The sequence below is a fragment of the Hyaena hyaena genome, unplaced genomic scaffold (assembly GCF_003009895.1).
Source record: "Hyaena hyaena isolate Hyena2069 unplaced genomic scaffold, ASM300989v1 scaffold_483, whole genome shotgun sequence".
Classification (NCBI taxonomy): Eukaryota; Metazoa; Chordata; class Mammalia; order Carnivora; family Hyaenidae; genus Hyaena; species Hyaena hyaena.
Window position 1 is genome coordinate 247,497 of NW_024081117.1, and position 20,725 is coordinate 268,221.

General features: G+C 42.7%; 1 protein-coding gene across 1 annotated transcript in view; it reads left to right on the top strand.

Moving 5' to 3' along the window:
- Positions 1-4,313: 4,313 nt before the first annotated feature.
- The window catches only part of LCP1 (lymphocyte cytosolic protein 1), a 54,407-nt gene continuing 37,995 nt past the window's right edge, over positions 4,314-20,725 (top strand). Inside the window, exon 1 of the mRNA XM_039254371.1 lies at positions 4,314-4,415. The gene's annotated coding sequence lies outside the window, so the exon portion shown is untranslated. The remainder of the gene's footprint in view (positions 4,416-20,725) is intronic.

The following is a 20,725-nucleotide window of genomic DNA, read 5'->3' on the forward strand; positions in this document are numbered from 1 at the left end:
ACAAGAAATAAGCCTGGGTAGGAGGGACGTATACTCTATCCGCTTTAGGGGGAGGTCCTGAAAGGTCTCACAGCAAAGATGGCAGTGCAGAATTCCATAGAGGTCGTGAAGAATTGAAAACTATAGTAAGGACCCCTGGGTGGCTCAGTTGTTTAAGCGCCTGCTTTGGCTCAGGTCGTGATCTCACAGTTTGTGGGTTTAAGCCATGCATCAGGCTCTGTGCTGACAGCTTAGAGCCTGAAGCCTGCTTCAGATTCTGTGTCTCCCTCTCTCTCTGCCCTCCCTCCACTCACACTCTGTCTCTCAAAAATGAATAAATGTTAAAAAAAAAAACTATTAAAAAAGGTTTTTTTGAAGGAAAAAAAATAACACCCAATTCATAGGGCTGTTGTGAGAAATAAATGAAATAATGTATGTGCAGAGTCTAGTCCAGAGACTGTTACAAATATTAAAAGACTAATACTTCTGTAGCACTTATTATGCTCCAGACACTCTATCTACTGTGTTCTCTATACCTATCCATGTAATCCAACCCTCACACTATTCTTATGCCCATTTCCTAGATGAGAAAACTGAGGCCAGTGAAATGAAGTAATCTGTCCAAGGTCACATGACTAGTACAGCTGTAGAGCTGGAGGTTGACCAACAGACAAGTAGCCCTGCATCTTTACTCTTAACCATGCTCTCTGCTCTCTGCACACCCGCCAGACCCCAAGTCTGGATTAGTGCTGTGTGTTTCGATGAGCACTTTGCTTTTCATCTCATGGTTCTGGGTACCACTTGCCTTTTCACTTGTCTGTGTCCTTAACTACAGTGGACATTCTAGAAAGGCAGGGATTGTGCCCGTCTTATTTACTTTCCTTCCTTACCCATCAAATATGGCAGTGGAGTGACGCAGCGGTCTTCTTCCCTCTGTACCAGCCCCACGGTGTGTGAAAGGAAGTGAAGGGAGCATAAGAGATTAAAGATGCCAGAAAAATGTGCAGTCATTGATGGAGCAAGGTATTTAAGTAAGCAGAAGTTATAAGATTAAAATGAGGAACTATTGACCTTGAGAAGACGGAAGAACACTTCTTCCTTTAAAGATGGAACGAGGAGGAAAAGGTGGATCTTATAAGAGCAGAGAAGTCTAGATGAGGAAGCTCAGGCCGGATAACTTGGATCATCTCAGTAAATAAGGGGTGGGAAAGAATGTAGGAGGCCGGAGTGGGAGATTGAGGCAAGGGGAGAGAGTTTGGAATAAATGCCTAACTTTTGGAGTCTGGTTTCTTATTTTTTAATGTTTATTTTTGAAAGTACGCAAACGGGAGGAGCAGAGAGAGAGGGGGCAGAGGATCTGAAGCAGGCTGCAAGCCCACAGCAGACAGCCTGACATGGGGCTCGAACTTGCAAATCCCGAAATCATGACCTGCGCTGAAGTCAGACACCTAACCCACTGGGCCACCCAGACGCCTAACCCACTGGGCCACCCAGACACCCCCTGTGATCTCTTTAATATTACAATGAATAGTATGATGAACCCAGAAAAAAAAGAAAGTGCATACAAAATTATGTGTATAATTTTAGAGGTCAGGGGACCGCGGGTTGGGAATGCCTGCTCTCAGAAACTAATGAAATTGAGTAAAAGTATTTCAGAGAAGTAATTGGAAGACAAGCAGCTTGAATTCATAGTCTTCTCAGCCTGTGCTTCTGTGACTTTTCTTCAACAGCACCCAGTGGCAGCAGAATAGCAGCTGATGCGGAATTAGGGACTGAGACTGTGGGTTTCTGAGCCGCCCAGGGGTGGGGGCGAGTCAAGGAGGGCAGTAGGGGTGGAGAGAAGGCAAAGGATGGGCCAGGGAAGAAGTGGCAGATGTGGCAGTAGCGTCTTGTGGAGGGAGGGACAGGTCCTCTCTGGGTGTCGGCCATCAGAAGTGCATGGTCTGTAGAGAACAGAAAAATAATAATAAAACTGAAAGTCTGTTTTATGCTTCTTATGATGCACAAGCAATGCTAAACACCGACAGTGATAAAATCCTGCCCTCTGAAAAAGCCTTGTGTTAGATCTGAACAACTGTCCGTATCTGGGTAGATATATGCCCCTGGAGGCAGATAAAGAGATTAAAGATGGAGAGAGTCATCCAGGATGTGGGTGAGGTGCTGGTGGGCGGCCGAGGTGGCGCCCACGCGGAGCTAGTGCTAGAGAAGAAGTCTCCTTCAACCTGGTGGTTAAGGGGCCCAATTCAATGGCTTTCATCTTCTAGAATCTAGATGTTGTCTGGAGTCCTAAATCCTTCTGACTGCCAGTCAGAACCATGTGTGTTTCACTGTCTTCATGTGGCCGCTCTGCTCACATCCTCATCTGCCTCAGTGTTTCACAGCCCTTTCATCCCTTTTTCTAACAGATGGCTTTTCTTTACTTACATGGTTCTCTCCCCTCCTAAACTACGTACTCCTTGAGAGCGGTGATCGTGTCATATTCATTTCTGAATCACCAGTGCCTACGAACAGGCACTCAAATGCCTGTTGAACCAATGCACCACCGTATCGTGCTCTTCCTTATAGATCCCTCAGATCTCCGGTGACCAGGCACCAGCCCACCCAGGATGCTGCTGCTTTCCTTCTCCCCGGTAAATGATAGGAATCTCTGTTCCCCTTTATGACATGTTCCTACTGGATCATCTTCATTCCATTCATCATACAACCTGGACATAGAACTAGATTAGGGAGATCCACATTTCACATTTTTTCATCCTCAAACCATCAGGACATTATCTAGAGAATCCTACTGCAGGGCTCCGAATGGTGATTATTCCCACCAAACTAGGAACCACCAGCAGCTGGCTGCTTTGTAGTGTGACTGGTACTGTGACAGGGATGCACAGGGGTTTCTTTGGTGTCCCAAAAGAATTTAGTTGCTTCTTGAAACCCCTCTCCAATCTATTACTTGGAAGTAATTATAAAATGGAGCAAACAGGGTCTGATTCACTCTCCCAGTGTTCCTTGAAAGTCACTAGAGGGCTGATAGTTCTTTGGAGGTGAGCCACTTCTCGAATGGACAGAATCTCCATCATCTCGTCCCATTACTCTGCTCACCATCTTCTTTGAGATGGCCTCTGTGTGGTTCTGACCAAGAAGTTGCCACACCACTGACTAATCAAGTAGATAGACTAGAAACAGCTTGGTTTAACATTTGCTGTTGGAAGCAGGAACTTTCTAAAGGAGAAATCAAAGAAGCAAAAGATGTATAAGGGCAGCTCCCCAACCAGAGTGAGTGACCACGGGTGGGGTTCTAAGCCCCTCACAACTACAGAAGCATGTAGAATGATCAAGCACTGTCGACTCACTGTCAGACTAAAGCACCGCCGTATAGCCTCATTCCCCAGTAGCCGACTGCTGGAGCCACACACAGTCTGGGGCAATGTGGAGATTATACTTCATGTTTAGTTAACATTACTCAGGGCACTACACAACCTTCACAGCCTCTGTGAGGCATGAGCACTTACTTTTGAAAAATGGGAATTTGCCCTCAAGACAAACATCCAGGGTTTAGACATAGAATACAGCTTTTCTTTAAAAAAAAAAAAAAAATCTCTTGCTAATGTTAAAAAACGTGCATTCAAAAAATAAATCTGGTCTGTATGAAGGAATTCAGCTACCCGTTTAGCTACGGCAGCTGTCTGTGTAATCCACGGTGCTCTTTGTAGGAAACGTCTAAATAATTGAAATCTTTAATTGGGTTAAAGAGATCCCTAACATGTAGATGTTCTATAAATAAAAGTGAGTAAATAATATAGTGCCCTTTCTTTTTGGGCCCTCCCCCTTAAAGAGACCATTTTGTTTTGTTTGCTCCAATAAGATCATTGTTGAGAGACACTTAAGAGAGGTTAGGTTGCGGCTGGGGCAGGGCTTTCCCATGGAAATCCCTTTTAAGTTTGTTTCAGGTGGATTTCCACCTTCTCCCTTGGCTACTTCACTAAAAACTAATCATTTGTTTATCTTTGCTGTAAGTAGCCAGGCACCTGGGCTTTGCATTTGCAAGTGGGGTCAGAGCAAGTAGTAAAGGTAGCAGGCTGACCTTGCTTGTTATCTGAAATCAGGCAGGTTTAAGTAGCCCAGAGCTTAAGAGCCAGCTAGAGAAAGAAAGGGGAGAAAAATGCTTATAAAAAGGAAGTGGTAAGACATTTCTGAATTTCAGTGTGACCTGTCCTGTCAGGTGATTCTATGGGGGAGGAGACATGAAAAAAAAAAAAGAAAAGTTAGGTAAAATGTCCTTATAAAGACAAAATCTATTTCTTTCCTGCCTGATGATTTGTCATCCTAGTCACTTCCTGCCTTGTGACCGACACCCGGGGTTGACAAAGTTGTTCTGCAGATCAGAAAGAAGGGGGTTTCTGGTCACACGCCAGTACCACTGAGGACAGTTTTTCAACAAGGTAAATTTTCTTAATGTCTTTTTGTCGTTTCTAAGTGCTTATGATGTATTTCCTTGTTGGGCGGCTGTGTTTCTGTGGGTTGTGGGTTTTTGCCTTCAGGAGGTCGAGATCTGAGCACCTGTCGCCCAAGCCCTATGTGAGCCATGTCACCGTTTAACTGCCCAACCAAGCTGTAGCTACCTCATGTAGTTGTCCGGAATCGGACCCCTCAGTTCTGTGGGGTGGCTTCTTCTCCAGTTATCCACAGTTAGCACCCCCAAAACCATGATTCTTTTTTCCCTTTTATTTTTATTTTATTAGTTTTTTATGATAATTTATTTTTGAGAGGGGGAGACAGAAAGTGACTGGGGGAGGGGCAGAGAGAGAGGGGGAGACACAGAATCTGAAGCAGGCTCCAGGTTCTGAGCTGTCAGCACTGAGCCCAACGTGGGCTCAGACTCACGAGCAGTGAGCTCATGACCTGAGCCGAAGTCGGAGCCCAAAGGAACGAGCCACCCAGGTGCCCCTTTTTCCCCCCTGTTAAACCAAACCATATTTTGATTTATTTCTCTTGCTTTACTTCAGGGAAGCTATTTACTGTGATTTGATCTACTTTAAAATGTTTTCAGGAAAGTGGGTATTGATCATTTAGATTGTGCTACTCATTGGCCTGGTGGGAGTAGTTTAATTTTAGCTCCCATGGTTCTGTTTTTCTAAAAAGTTTCTTTGCAGTCCTCGAGTGGATATATTAACATCTTGAGTCATATGTTACTGAGTGTATTACTGGTTATTTGAGTGATTTTGGCGCCAGTGGTTTTAATGGGTGTGTCTAATAACCACAAGGAATCAGAGGTGCCTTTTCTTCATTTATTCTCTAGTAATAAAAGCAATTTGTGTGGCTTCATTGTACTGTTTTTGCAAAATTGTCTGAACTATTGCTTAGGCTGATGACCAAACAAATGACCATTAAATTCTGGATGAAAGGCTTCTGTCTACATCAGAAATTCTGATAAAGTCGACATGGGGTATTTACTCCGGAAGCTCTTTTGAAACAGAGACTTTAAATCTTGTAGCATCGGCCTTCATTTAATTATCATTATCCAACAGAATTAACAACCATTGATAGATGACAAACATAAAAGCCATTCAGACTGGGAATGGCTTAATTTATCAGGATAGTTATCAAAACCCAATTTTTCTTATTCAAGGATAGCAACTCATTTTTTGACTTTATTTCCCCAGGGCAACTTTTTAAAAAAAATTTTTTTAGCATTTATTCAGTTTTGAGAGACAGAATGAGTAGGGAAGGGGCAGAGAGAGAGGGAGACACAGAATCCGAAACAGGCTCTGAGCCATCAGCACAGAGCCCGATGTGGGGCTCGAACCCATAAACTGTGAGATCATGACCTGAGCTGAAGTCGGATACTTAACCGACTGAGCCACCCAGGTGCCCCATCCCCAGGGCAACTTTTTAAAAAAACCAGTCAACAAAGCTGGTTAATCGCCATATCTCTTTAGTTTTGAATTTACGTAAATTTATCATCATTGGTTTCCATTAAATAGAAGATTTCAAAGAACCATCTGCACAGACAAATTTGAATGGAATTAGCCATTTAGCTATAAGTGTGAATTTCTGAAAGTTGCAAAATGTGGCCATCAGTATTGTTTTACACATCTCTTGTGAGTGATTTTAAACTAGCAAAAATGTGGAATTGGGCGAGAGGACCTGAACCCCAGAAAAACACAAATTTTTAAAAATGCTCTATCTTCTTTGTAATATAAATATTAATGAGAACAAAATAAATTAGAATGCGAAGGTATGTCAGTCTTTTCCTTACTTTGGAAGGAAATAAAATGGAATATGAAAAGTTAATTCAAAGTAGAGGAAAAAATCTCTTGAATTAAATCAAGTTTAGACTGTTAAAGTGTCAAAATGATATGTTGTAAAATATCCATTTCTCTTCAGTCTAGCTCACCCCTAGTAGCATCAGGGAAGAATCTTCTGTGTCTTGTCTTTTGAACAAGCACCATTATGATGGAACATTTCATTAGCTATCTCAAGGATGCTTCTCTTGGTCACATTTTAAATCTTTTTTTCTTTAACTTATAAAGTATCCTTGAAACAGTCAGTAATTTGGGAAGCAATTTCAGTATTTTAATATGATTTGTAAATCTTTTTCTGGTCCCTTTGAGGAAGGGAGGCCAACAAGTAAAGTCTCATTCAAATATGACCTACTTAGAGAGGACAAGAAAAGTAATAACAATATTATTATGTTACGATATTTATGCGTACTTACAACATGCAGCCACTCTTTATGCATTATCTCACGTAATGCCCTGCAACATTAGGAGTGGGCTCACCATGGAAGGAAGTGGCCCACTGTCAATGGGCAATTGGAGGGGTGGAGGGATGGTAGATCGTCATGATTTCCGGCTCCACATTGCTTCTCTCTAAGCATCTGTCTGTTCTAGATCCCTTCTTCCACACCAGCATAGTTTTTCCCAGATGTAGATCGTTAGAAGCTTTGATTTCTGAAGCTGACTGAAAGGACCTGGGTGCTCATAATTTTAAGGGAAGGAGGGGGAGAAAGAAAGAGAAAGAGAGGAAAAAAATTGCAATAAAATCAGAAGCTTTTTTTTAAAATCTTTGTAAGTAAGAGATATCATTGTGGGTTTCATATAATAATAGAATGAAGAAGTGTTTTCTTTTAATTAATATGTAATTTTACTAAAGAATTATACGCCTTCACAAACTTGCCTCAACCACTTCCCCAACCTATTTCTTGTCACTTCCTTCTGCTCTGGCTGTCCTCCATCTTCTCACCCCCCCTCGATTGCCCACTCTGCCTCACTTGTGGGCGCACAAGACCACAAGCCACCAGAAAGTTCCATGCTTTCACTTCTTTTTGCTCCAACTGTTGTTCCAATTGCTTATTTATAAAAGTTACAGTCAGTTTTCAAGACTCAGTTCAAGAAATGAGTCCTTTTGGATGTCTTTCCTATGGAACCCTTCTGCCATCTTCCTCGGCCCCACTAATGGTTTCTTCTGTGTGTGTCTGCTTAATGCTTTGACCTTAGAGTAAGTATAGCAGGAATCATAATTGTTTGAGTTTCAAGTCCTTGTTTGCTGACGGCCTGAGCTCCTTCTCTAGTTCCCCTAGCACATGTTTGACACTAATTTATTGAATTGAACATTCATCACAAGTATTTTCTCTCAGCTCCTTAGAGATGCATGGGAGTCTTTTCTTTGATTTCGCTTATTAACTTATTATTTACCGAGTTCCCCCAGTGATAGCTGTGAAAGAAGATACAGTAGTCATATAGTAGTTTCCATTCTACCATGCTCCCTCTTTGCCAAAGCACTATTCTTCATTTTAGTCTCAAAGCACTGAATGGACATTGAGTTCAAAGTATTTAGGAAATTGCCCAGTGACCATCCCAAATGGACAAAATTACAATCTTGTTATTTTGGTCTAAACACATTCATTGACCTCAAGCTTAGCTACATTTAACAAAACTATTGTACTTGACAATGGGCTTCTTCGATAACAGAGAACGTAAGAACAGATCTTACTAACTTTTGTTTACTTACTTTGAATTTTTCTAGAAAGTTCTCAAGTCAACTTCTCCTCAATACTTATAGAATAAAGACCCTCCATCTATATAGGAGAGAGGGCAAATAAATTTTGATATCAGTCTAGGTGAAATAAAATTTAAAAACTTGCTCATAAGACTATATGAATGAAGAGTCAAAATTCATAAAGTAAGATTGTAAAGGCACCAGAGTTTATCATTAATAGATTTTGTAGCAGAGTGACTTTATATTAGTCTAATTGTTTCTTTAGGGCTTTTTTCCCAACTCACAGAAATCATCAACCAAAATGATGCTATGCCTTGTGCATATTGTACCCTGCAGGCATATAAAAATTAGCATTAGAACTCCACCAAAGTGTCAAACTAACCAGTGTCAACAGCTTCTAAGAGTTTCAAGGTTCCCTGTTTTGCCAGATGGCAAGGCATTTAAATCAGAAGTGTTCATGTTTCACACTGTTGTCATTTTGAAGTTCTGAGAAGTTGCCACCAGATTAGATGTTCGTATATTTTAGGGGCATCTCCGTCCAGCTGCTGCAGACCAAGGGCTTCCCAGATGTCATCTCCGTGGCTTTCCTTAGTTCCCTTCTGAATCAACTTCCTTAAACTCTTGACTGTCCCCGTTGTTTTGGATTGCCAGGTTTTAGTGATTACATCAGCCTTCCCAGTAATTTCATCATCCCTCCATCTTGTAAGATACAGCAAGCAGCGTGGGGGTGGGGAGGAGAAAGAATTTCAGTTTATCACCCTAATAATAATAGCTAAGACTCAGGTACTACTCACTTTGGGCTGAGTGGTTTTTTGTAAGTGTTTTAACGATCCTGATGCATTTAGTCATCACTACGATCCTATGAGGTAGTTACTGGTGTTATCTTCATATATGAAGGAAGTTCACAAATGTCGTATTTAATTTTCTACATTTGAATCAGTTTTTTTATATAACTGCTGAATTCCAGGAGTAATATTCTCCTGGAATAAACAGGCAGCAGATCTGGTGCTTATTTGTACCTAAGCTCTTGAGTTGAGCTCAAATAATCATAATTTATCCCAAATAAATTTATCTGTATTCTTATTGCTTTTATCAAACAGATTCCTCTTCCTCCTCTTCTTTTCCTTCTTCTCCTTCATCACCATCACCATCAATATTTAGCCAGCATCTCTCTGCACTTGACTAGTTTTTACCAATTTCTAGATCTCTGCATGGCTCATATAATATGATTTCCATCCTCAAAAGCTTTGAAAAGTTCGTGGTCTTAAAAGGTTGGAATACTTTCAGTCAAGTTTTATTCACATTTTTGACAGTTGTGACTGATAGACACAATTAATTAAACAATTTAGTATTTACACTGAAACACACGTATCTATAATTACACAGTATTGGCCAAGTGTAGGCGTCCTAAAAACTGTGAAACAATGCAGGATTGTTTTCATTGTGAGGTGAAAAATAGACATAAAAAGTTACTCACTTACAGATTTAAAATAAGTTTTGCTCCACTTCAGAGCTGTGTGTCAGCCCCATTTATAAGTTATAAGGAGGCTTGTTTCTCAAATATGGTCATTTGGTTTTTTCTGGTGGAAGGAAGAGCTAAAATGTTAAATTGGGGAACTAGTACAACCACAGTCCTGTGGTTGCAACATTGAGTCTTGTTTTAGTCCAGCAGCAGTTACATAGTGGATGCTCTCTGTCTTATCTCTGTCTCTCTCTGTGTCTCTGTCTCTGTCTCTGTCTCTCTCTCTCTCTGTCTCTGTCTCTCTCTCTCACACACACACATACACACCTTCCTGAGTGGCTGAACTAAAGTGGAAAAGAGATTATGATCTCCACAGGCAGAAAAGCCAAATTCTGCAGGTGAATTAATTATGCATGTGAATCTCAATCTCTGGATAATTTGTTTTCTTTTTTTCTCTGGTTGTACTTTCAAGAGGGAAGTGAATTAATGGACTAATTACTTTGCATTTAAACAACACCCTGCATGTTGATCCCTCATTTGGATAGTTAGCACCAAAATGTATCTAAGCTGTGTATCCAAATCCAAAGAGGTGCACAAATGTGTGTGTATAAAGTTTGTATCTTCTTCCTTTTCTCCAGCAAAATTGAGAATTGCATCTTTGTTAACCTCCAGTGTAACATTTTAAAATGTTGGTCCTCTGCGCCTCCTTGACATCATCAGCTCACGTTTTCACTGGCAGGGTCCTTAGGGAGAAATCTGGGCAGTACAGGCAAAGTGAAAGTAAGAACAAAATGAGCAACGTCTATGCTGTTATGCGTTATTGAGCCCAACCCCCCCACCCCACCGTCTTCATCTTAAGAGTGTGAAATGAACTTCTGCCGTCATTTCCAATGCTTTATAAACATAAAAAAAATTTCCCTTTGGAAAGATTATGGTCACCTTTGACAAAATTTTCAGATTTTTTTTCCCTTCCCTTATTGTCTTTCAAATTAAGATTTTTTTCATCAAAATATCCTTGATCCTTTGCCTCTTTCCTATGACCACAGAGAAAGGCAATTGGGATACTTAATCTGTCTGATCATATATAATGTATATGATATAGAATGTATTTAATATTGTATATAACTTTAGTTTTTTTTAAAGTTTGTGAGTCTGTAGTTTCTATGCATGGAACAAACAAGTATGATATACAGAAGGGAGAGCAAATTTGAAGGCAAATTTGGATTCATATTTTGGCCTTTAACGAAGTGTGGAGACTGAGCGAGTCTCAGTTTCCTCATCTATAAAATAGGGGAAAGTAGTATCTGTTTCCTAGATCTGTTCTTGGGGTCATTTTCCTTTTCCATGTCCCCATGTCATCAGTCTATCTGCACATTCACTCTACTATACTCGTCATCACTACAGACTGACTGAGCCCTTTGCTAGGCGTTGTGCTGAATGTTTGACATATAGTTACTCTTCCATTTCAACACAAAAGATGCATAAGGTTGATATTGTCATATTCTCATAACAGATGACCAAACTGAGGTTCAGGGGGATTAAGTCCACAATCCCAGAGCCATTTAAGTGCCAGAACCAAGATTTATACCCTGCCTCTTTCCCATTTTATATTCACACTTTCTTAAAGGTGATTTAAAATTTTGACAAAAGAAATGATATATATTACATATCCCAGTATAAATTGATATTGGTTAATATTTGCCAACTAAACTGGCTTCCAACAGACTAAAAATATGTATAGCCCGGGGCGCCTGGGTGGCTCAGTCGGTTAAGCGGCCGACTTCGGCTCAGGTCATGATCTCGTGGTCTGTGGGTTCGAGCCCCGCGTCAGGCTCTGTGCTGACAGCTCAGAGCCTGGAGCCTGTTTCAGATTCTGTGTCTCCCTCTCTCTGACCCTCCCCTGCTCATACTCTGTCTCTCTCTGTCTCAAAAATAAATAAAGGTTAAAAATTTTTTTTAAAAATATGTATAGCCCATCAAATTAATACAAATTTCCTGCCTCTGTGAATCTATTAGTCCTTGTTTTGTGTTTTATGAGAATGAGCTTGTCATTAGAGATTCTACAACAATGACCCCGAGGAGCCTATAGAAAATGAGGTCACGTTGTTAAGAATAAATAGAAGCTTCTGTTGTAATTGCTAACATACAAATGTGTGCTGCATATTGTCTTGGTATTTTTCCAGCTCCAGCAATCATAGAGAAAATGCCTGGAGAATGAGGGAGTGGAGAGCAGATAGAAGTAGGGCACAGGCTTACAGAATTAGTCCCCTGGACACCTGTGACTAAGGAGGCATTGCCTGATGGTCCTTATCACAGATACTCACAGATCTCTCTCTTTCTCTCTCTCTCTCTCTCTCTCTCTCTCTCTTTGTGACTCATGGTAGATGTGGCTTTTCTTAAGATTGCTGTACATTTTCCCACTCTGGCCTCACTTCCTCAACTGTTAGAAGGTACTTTCCACCCTCAGTATTTCAGGCAAGACTAAGCCCCTTGACCACTCAACCTCAGATCAGCCAATACCAATGCTGTTGACTTCTAGTTTATGTCATCTAGCATTTCTGCAATACCTTTTGCAACTGACTTCAAGAACTCTGAATGAGAAATGGGGTAAAAGAACCAAAACGAGCCAAACGAAGACCATTTGTAGATAGAAAACAGATGTGAAATATAGATTGACACCCACACAGACACGCATATAACAAACATACAATTAACTGTGGATTTTGGGTGGTGACATAATACTTGATACAATTTATGGTGGAAATTGGGTTTATTCCCCAAGATGATTTTGTGAAAATTCTTTTTTTTATTTCCCTCTTCATTTCTCCCTTCCTTCCCTTCTTCTTTCCTTGCTTCATCAAGCACAATTGAAAATTTACAATTGAAATCCTTTGTCTCATTTAATTCTAACACAACCCTATGTTGTGAGCACTGTAAATTGCATTACTAATATCCCTTTTTTACATATGAAGAAACTGAGGCTCAGAAATTTTAAGGAGCACCTAGTTGGCTTAGTCAGTTAGTCATCCGACTCTTGATTTTGGCTCAGGTCATGATCTCAAAGTTCCTGGATTCCAGCCCCATGCCAGGCTCATGCTGCGTTTGGAGCCTGCTTGGAATTCTCTCTCCTTCACTCTCTGCCCCTCCCTGACTCATGCACGTGCACATACACTCAATCTCTCTCTCTCTCACTCATTCAAAATAAATAAACTTAAAACAAATTTATAAGAAGGGGCACCTGGGTTGCTCAGTTGGTTAAGCGTCCAAATTCAGTTTGGGTTATGATCTCGCGGTTCATGGGTTTGAGCCCTGTGTCAGGCTCACTGCTGACAGCCTGTCAGCGCAGAGCCCAGAGCCTGCTTCGGATTCTATGTCTCCCTCTCTCTGCACCTTCCCTGCTCGTTCTCGGTCTCTCTCTGTCTCTCAGAACTAAAGAAATGTTAAAAAATTTTTTTTTAATTTAAGGGACATGTATGAAAACACAGCAAGAAGCAGTTGCATAGAAAACTCATCATCTTTTCACCATACCATGCTGCTTCCTAGTTTATTGTCAATATACAATTATATATGTAATTTCACAAACGAAGACCGGATCATTAGCATTTGGATGAGGTTTGTGGGATGCCTGAGATGGCTTTTTGCTGGCTTTACTAGGAGAAAGGCAGCTTGTATTGTAGCAATAGGTGAAGCTGTAAACGCTGGAGTCTATACCAGTCTTGAAAGATGTGGTTGAAGGCACTTCTCCCCTTGTTTTCCTCTCCATCAACATACCTAAGATATAAGTACATTTCATGGATTTTTGCATCTCTAGGGTATTTTTTTAAGTCTATTGTGTTGGTTAAATGTTAATTGACTTCTGTTTTTCCCAGATCGTGTCTAAAGCAAACTATAATTCTCAAGGCTCAACTTCTCTTTTCAGTCCAATCACTGACTCACTTTGAGACTCTGGGGAGCAACTTCACTTTTCAGGGCCCCATTTCCCATTTTCTAACATATCCAGTTCCTTCCTCACTTAGTAGGGCTGAATTTTCTAGATGGGAGATGGTGATATTAAGAGGAATTTCTGTCCATACAAACAAACCCAAAATGGCTTCTAGACACAATCATTTTGCATTAGGAAGTTGGGGACTATGTATATGATCTAAAGGGCGTGCAGTAAGCATTGTGACTGAAGATAGCAAGGGGAGCCTAGGTCACCAAGGTTTTTCTTCCGGAAACAAGAGCTGGTGAGGAAGGCAACCACACTGGCACTTCCCCCAAATTCTTCTAGGGGCTGCCTCCTGGGCCAGTCATGCGAATCCCCCACCAGCTTCCTTGGTGACCGTCTCTTGCTTGACTCCTCCCTCTGCAGGGCTATTTTCTCCTACACAGTAGTCCCCCTTTATCCACGGTTTCGCTTTCCACAGTTTCAGTTACCCATGTTCAACCACTATCCGGAAGCAAAATATCCTTCTTCTGACTTTTTTTCAGAAGGTAAAAGGTCAACAGTAGCCTAATGCTACATCCCATCGCCTACATCATTCACCTCACCTCATCTCACCACGTAGGCATTTTATCACCTCACAGCATTACAAGAAGGGTGAGTACATACAATAAAATATCTTGAGAGAGAGACTACATTCACATAACTTTTATCACAGAATATTGTTAGAATTGTTCTGTTTTATTATTGTTGTTAGTCTCTTACTGTTCCTAATTTATAGATTATACTTTATCATAGTTGTGTGTGTATAAAGGAAAACATAGTATTGCTTGGGTTTGGTACTACCCGTTGTCTCAGGCATCCACTGAGGGTCTTGGAATGTATCCCCTGGGGATCAGTGGGACCCCGGTATGGAGAAATGGAGTGCCGCTGTCCATTTTGTCTTTTTGGAAAATTCCAAGTGGTTCTTTGAGATGTAGCTCAATGACAGTTAATATTTCCTTCTTTGGAGACCTTGCCCTTCTCTTCTGGGGCAGAGTTAAGTGCTTCTCTCTCTCTGCTCCCACAGCACCATGATAATAACACATTTAGAATGTAAAGGTCAATCTGGCCTCTAAGTTGCAATAGGCATTTTCCTTCACAAGATTGTGTGTCCTTTAAGAGCAAGAATTCTTTGCTCTTCATCGTTGCGTCTCCAGCCCCAGAAGAAAGCCAGTGCTTTATCAACTGTTATAGCATGACAGGTGTGGAGGTACTGATGAAGAGGACCCTTGTCCCCCAGAGACAGGAGGCACAGGCAGGAGTGGGCACGGTCACTCTGGTGGAGTCCGTGCTCCTCACCCTCCCCTCAAGATGTTGAGGAACTGAAGAGAACTTTTCCAAAGATCCCAGGAAGAGCCCTAGACATAGGTAGAATCTTGCCGAATGTGTGTATCCCTAGTTAACTCGAGGTCAGAGCTGAGTAACCCCAAAGGAGAACAGAGAACCTTAAGATACAGAAATCCAGTGATCGAAGGCATAAGGAAAGCTGCCTCCAGTAAGACCTACATCGTGTTGACCTGTAGTGCGGAGGCAGGTGCAGGCTGCTCCCCTGCCCCCAGGCTCTGGTGCAAGCATGAAGCTTCCCTAGTTCATAGCAAGATAACCCTGGGCCAGTTATTAAAATTGCAGCTCCCTCAACTATGAAAAGGAAACCACAACAGTGTTCCCCAGGACGGTTGCTAGAGTTAAGTGCATAGAAAACACTTAGCATTGAAGAAGCACTCAGTGAATGTTACCTGGCCTTCCCATTTGTCTTTTAGCCGTTGTTTTCTTGGATTCCAACAAAAATGGAGAGAATATAGATTAATCATCCTGCATGAATAAGAAAATGACTGAACTCTAAGCATTTTGTCATCTGTGGAAATCCAGGTCACATGACACTTGTGAGGGCTGTGCCTGGCTCTCCGGGAGAGAGCTGTTTTTCCCCCTTCCTATGGATCTAAATTTCCCTCTATATTCTAGTGACTGGTGTCTCTCTTCCCTACTAACCAGGCCATGGCCACATCTTAGCTTTGCATTGCCAGCATCTAACCCAGGACCTGGCATATAGTAGGTATTTGGCAGATATTTACTGAAAGAAGAGCTAGGACACCTGGGTGGCTCAGTCAGTTAAGCGACCGACTCTTGGTTTCGGCTCAGGTCATGATCTCACGGTTCGTGGGATTGAACTGCACATCGGGCTCTGCACTGGCAACACAGAGCCTACTTGGGACCTTCTCTTGTTTCCTCTGCGCCTGCCCTGCTCGCGCTGTCTCTGACTCTCTCAAAATAAATAAATCAATACATGTACAGATATATAAATTTATTTAGTAGCAGATACTTAGAATAGCCAGAGGAGTTCATAGTCCAGACAGTGATACGCAGATTACATCCAGGTGAACTCTAGCACCCGTTCCTCGCTATTTCCTACGTGTTCCTGGCTCACTGAGTTGGAGCGTCCTGGCCGGTTTTACCCTTCTTCCTGCCACTGCTCTGTCTCCACAGTTCCTTTCCTGTCCACTCAGAGTCAGACACTGTAGTTGGAGACCCATGGCCAACCATGAAAGGCGGCCAGCAGCGTTTATAAACCAGCGAGGGGGCCCAGCCCCAGCTCTGCTACCCCAGGCAGAAACCTGCTGGCTGGCAGGGTGGAGCCAGGGAACATTCTATGGCAGTTCAAAGACTGCTTAGGGACACTCATCTCTCTGTGGTTCCCATATCAACTCAGCAGAGTAAAATGGTTTTCTGAGATTTGAAGCGTTCACTTGCCTCGCTCTAGGAGTTTGTCTCTTTCCATGGGGGGGGGGGGGGTTATAAGCATGCGCCCAGAATGTTGTTGCTAAACTCCTCACAGGAGGTGATGGGAGACTTCTCAAGCCCCGTGTACCGTCAGTCGATGGACTGTTTGTGCACCTGAGTCCCTGCCACGTGGTAGATGCTGAGGCAGCTCCGTGACACGACTGCTGGTCTAGACTTCTAGGTTGTGATCTCATAACCTGCTGGAAGAGATGGATGTGGACACAGGAGCCACTGCCCAGGTCGGGCCCAGAGCTCAGAGGAAGAGCTCCCTGATCCCCACCCAAGAGCAACAGGAATGGAATGTCTGAAACCATGCCGACTGTTTTTAGGAGTCTGAGGGCATCCTCTTCATAGTTAAATGTGAATTTGGCGTTTTGTCTTTTGAACAGTGTGCCTCAGAGGGGGCTGTTTTTACGTGGTTTTCTTTTTTGGTTGCCAAGGAAAATCAGAGGGTCTAAATGCAAAGTCAAGAGAAAACACCTAGGGGCATGCACTCTCCTAGCCTTGGTCGTTATAACCTAGAAGGGGCCAGTAGTGCACGTAACATAGGGTTTGGCACATTTGGTAGCCCAGACCTGGGGCTCCGTAGCCTGGACAGTGCCCTCTCAGTACCCAGATTCAGTTCTTCTTCGTGTATGGGAAACATACATGAAATTATATATATTAAACATTTTAAACCCTGGGGGAATTATACTTGCTGTATGTTGAGCCAGTCTTACTTAAAGAACACCATTACCTCTGCAGTTTGAAAACTTATAAAGGAAAGGGGAGAAATAAGGAGGCCTGGACTCCAGTCCTAATGAACTCTGACAGCATCCTTTAACTTGGGTGTCATTTCTCTCCTCTGTGGCAGGAGGAGAGTGGCCAGACAGATCATCTCTGTGGTCCCTTCATCTCTACCTTCTGTTTCTCTGTTATCCTTCTGTCATCATTTAAGGAAGTGGGCAGAGACCCAGACTATGGCAAAGAAAACTATTAAAGATTTGGAAGACAAGCCCCCAAAACCAGGTTAAAAGAATTGTTTTGAAAGGGTTGGTGTCAGTCGTTGAGGCATGTGACAGAATTTTTATGAATCGAGCAGCTTCTATAATTCCCTCTGAGAATAGCCCGAGAGAGAGAAAGCTTTAATCGTATCAGAAAAGATTTCGGTTACAGGGTAGGGATATGAGACACCAGAGAGGTTGTAGGGTTTCCTTATTTGGATATTTTTAAGCAAATAGTCGATGGCTCTCTTTCTGGGACAGTTTGCCTATAGTCTTGCCTAGAAACTGGGAGGGGACCGGATCAGTGTGTCTTGAGCTGTACACGGTGACATGCCAGAAAGCAGATCCCACGTGCTGCTCAGGTCACTTCCCTGCTCTGTGATGAGCAGTCGAGCAGTGGGCACCTGCCTGGGTAGCGAGGAGAATGCGTGAGGCCAGAGCTTTCCCTGCTGCCGAGGTAAGAACAGAAGCCAGGAGGGCCGGGGACGGGCTGGGTCCCTTACAGAGGAGGCGCCTCCCAGAGCGGGCCCACGAGGGTGACAGCCACAGCTCTTGATCACCCCGGCCCCTATGTCTAGGCTCATTTGAAATACACCTTCTCCGGGCTCTAACTTGTGCATACACTTACCAGCTAGAGAATAGACCTCTGGAACTTTTCACACGGAAGAGGTTCCATTTCTCAGTTTGTGGATGAGGAAACAGAGGCCCAGGGAGGCAACACAGAGCCTGATGTTACACAGACAGGCAGTAACCTAGGTCTCCCAGGCCCACGCTCGGCACTTTCTTCCTCCCTCTGCCAGTTTTTCTGGTTATGGTTTCCTTGGAGATGTACAAGTGTATAAATTATGTGGGTGTCTTTATTTTATGGCTGATTAAGATGCGTGCTGTTTTTATTTTTTGATAAGTTTCTGTGTTAATTTCTTACTCTTATCTTTTTCCCCCTTGCAGACCTGTTTCACCTACTCATTTCTGATCTTCAAAGCTTTTCCCATCGTATTCACCATTTTGCAATAAGTGAGCTATAATCTCTGTGTCACACTGGAAACCTGACATTTAACTGTAGGCTTCATGAAGCCCGAGGCTTTGGGAGCCCCATGCTTATGGCAAACAGAGCTGTGCTTTGCACACAGACTAGTCGATGATGAGAAAGAATGCATGAATGAGCAAACGATGAATCAATGATGTCTAATATTGAGGTAACTGAAGTGAATAGTGAGTGATCTACTAGTCCATAACAATATTCAGCTTTTTTAAAAAAAAATCCAAGGATACCCTGAACTTTCAGTAAGGAAGAGTCTGGATCTTAAAGTCCTTGTGGTAGAATGCAGAATGAAGGGATTTTCAAGATGTTCACACCAGGAGAGTCCTTATCTATGCCCTAGGGAAGGAAAGAGATGGCAAGACAGTGAGGGCCTCCCCCGCGACCCCCCAGCCTGGAGTATCCCCTTTGCTTGCAAGAGTTTTGTTCTGTGTCACAGTCTTTTTTTATTTTTTTCTTTTGAGAGAACACAAGCAGGGAGGGGCAGAGAGGGAGGGAGAGGGAGAATCCCCCTATAAGCACAGAGCCCCACACGAGGCTTGATCTCATGAACCATGAATGAGATCATGACCTGAGCTAAAATCAGGAGTCAGACGCTAAACCAACCTAGCCACCCAGGCGCCCACTGGGTCACAGCCTTAATGGCTCTGAGCAGCTCTGTAGAAAACCAAGGCAGCGTGGGGACAGGATGTTGGGGGAGGGGAGGCAGGTAGATGGGCATTCCTCCCTTGGTAACTGAGTCAGGCTCTGTGTGCAATGTTATATACAGCTTCCAAAGCCCCTCAACTGTGACCAGATGACAGAGGCCCCCAGAACGTCACGTTCATCAGAGTTAGAGTAATCTGGCTGGCTGAGTTTAAGGTCCGAGATAGCTAGAGAAGAGAGCCACTGAGCCGGTCCCCCTGACTCACTCTTGCAAGGTCATGGTCGGTCATGGCAGGGGTAGTAAAGATTCCAGTTCTGTGCTCTGGGACAGCCCTTGGGCAAATCAGTGTATCTGTAGGAAGAAAAAAAAGACAATCTCCAGGAGATTTTGACTTGACAAAAGAATTCATAAGTGGTCCTTTGTATTTGAAGCTATTTATAATTACTTGGCTTCTTAAAAACAAAGTCATTGTTAAAATACATTTTCAGGGGGCGCCTGGGTGGCTTAGTTGGTTAAGCGTCCGACTTTTGCTTAGGTCATGTCTCGCAGTTCGAGGGTTCGAGCCCCGCGTTGGGCTCTGTGCTGACTGCCAGCCCAGAGCCTGGAGCCTGTTTCAGAGTCTGTGACCCCCTCTTCTCTCCAACCTTCCCCTGCTCACGCTCTCTCTCTCTCCTAGAAAACATTAAAAAAATTTTTTTTAAAAAATACATTTTCAGAATCGTCCTTTATGTTAAACTTTGGAATATCTGTATGTGTGGAGGACTGGAGTCCCGAGAACATATGGTAAATTACTGGTGGTTAGCTCCCCTAGTTTGTAACATGAAGGGGACAGAATTCAGTGAAGCAAAGCTTCTTCTTTGTCTCATAGTTTATCATGATGGCTTCTGAAAAACTTACGGGCATTTTATTTGGCTTCAGAGTCCTATGTGTTTTAGGGTCCTCTTCTTCAGTGAGCATGTCTAATACTAAAGGTTGCAATATGAATGATGTTTTCGATTACATGTTGTTTCGGGTTATTAGCTGTTCATTCAGGTATTCGGAAGTTGTACAGTTTTCACCTGGCTACGTACTGAAATTATTGAGGCAAATGTAGGAATCTGGGTCCTGAGTTTCCAGTTTTATTTTACCCAGTGTGTCAGGTTGCAGGAAAAGTAGGACACATTCAAAAGAGTCCGTGGCAATGTGATGCCGGGTCACAGATGCCTCCCTTATCCTGGCAGTTATATAACTGGGCATCAATATATCAAACCGAAATACTGACCAGCACACCACCACCACCTCTCAGAATAAATGCAGCCACGGGCATCTCACTCTGGGCAGGTCACCTTTTCTCCTCCTTTCTGCTGCATTTCATGGTCAGTCAGGAAACCCCCCAGTGAAAGTTCAGCTTACGTGGTTGCATTTATGTTTGAGAATGTACTATATTTCCTTCCGTAAATTCTACAGCACTGTGTTCTGTAGTAGCCTCCCACAAATAGCTTCTGTATTCCAGCTTTAGGGAACTTGAGTTCAGGTGCTTTTATTCTTAGGTAGTCATGATCAGAAGTTCTCTTTCACTGCCGCGTGGGAAATACCAGCCTCCTCTAAGCAGGGACTCAAAACTCACCTAAAGAAATGAGCAGCTTTTGTGGCTTCTGCAATTTGGGGGTTATTTGGTTTTCCTAGGGCTTTGGAAATAATCTTATAAAAGTGAACCACCGGTCCTTTCTTTGGCCAAGTGTCTTGGGATTTTAGAGCTATCGATTTAATAAACTTAAGTGCTCACAGAAAAACCGGCAGCCAGATGTCACTTAGGTGAATAGTGGGAGTCTGTATTCTTAGAGTTATGATTTGGGCAGTGATTCTAAAATAAGGTTCCAGAATTCACCCCTGATTTGCA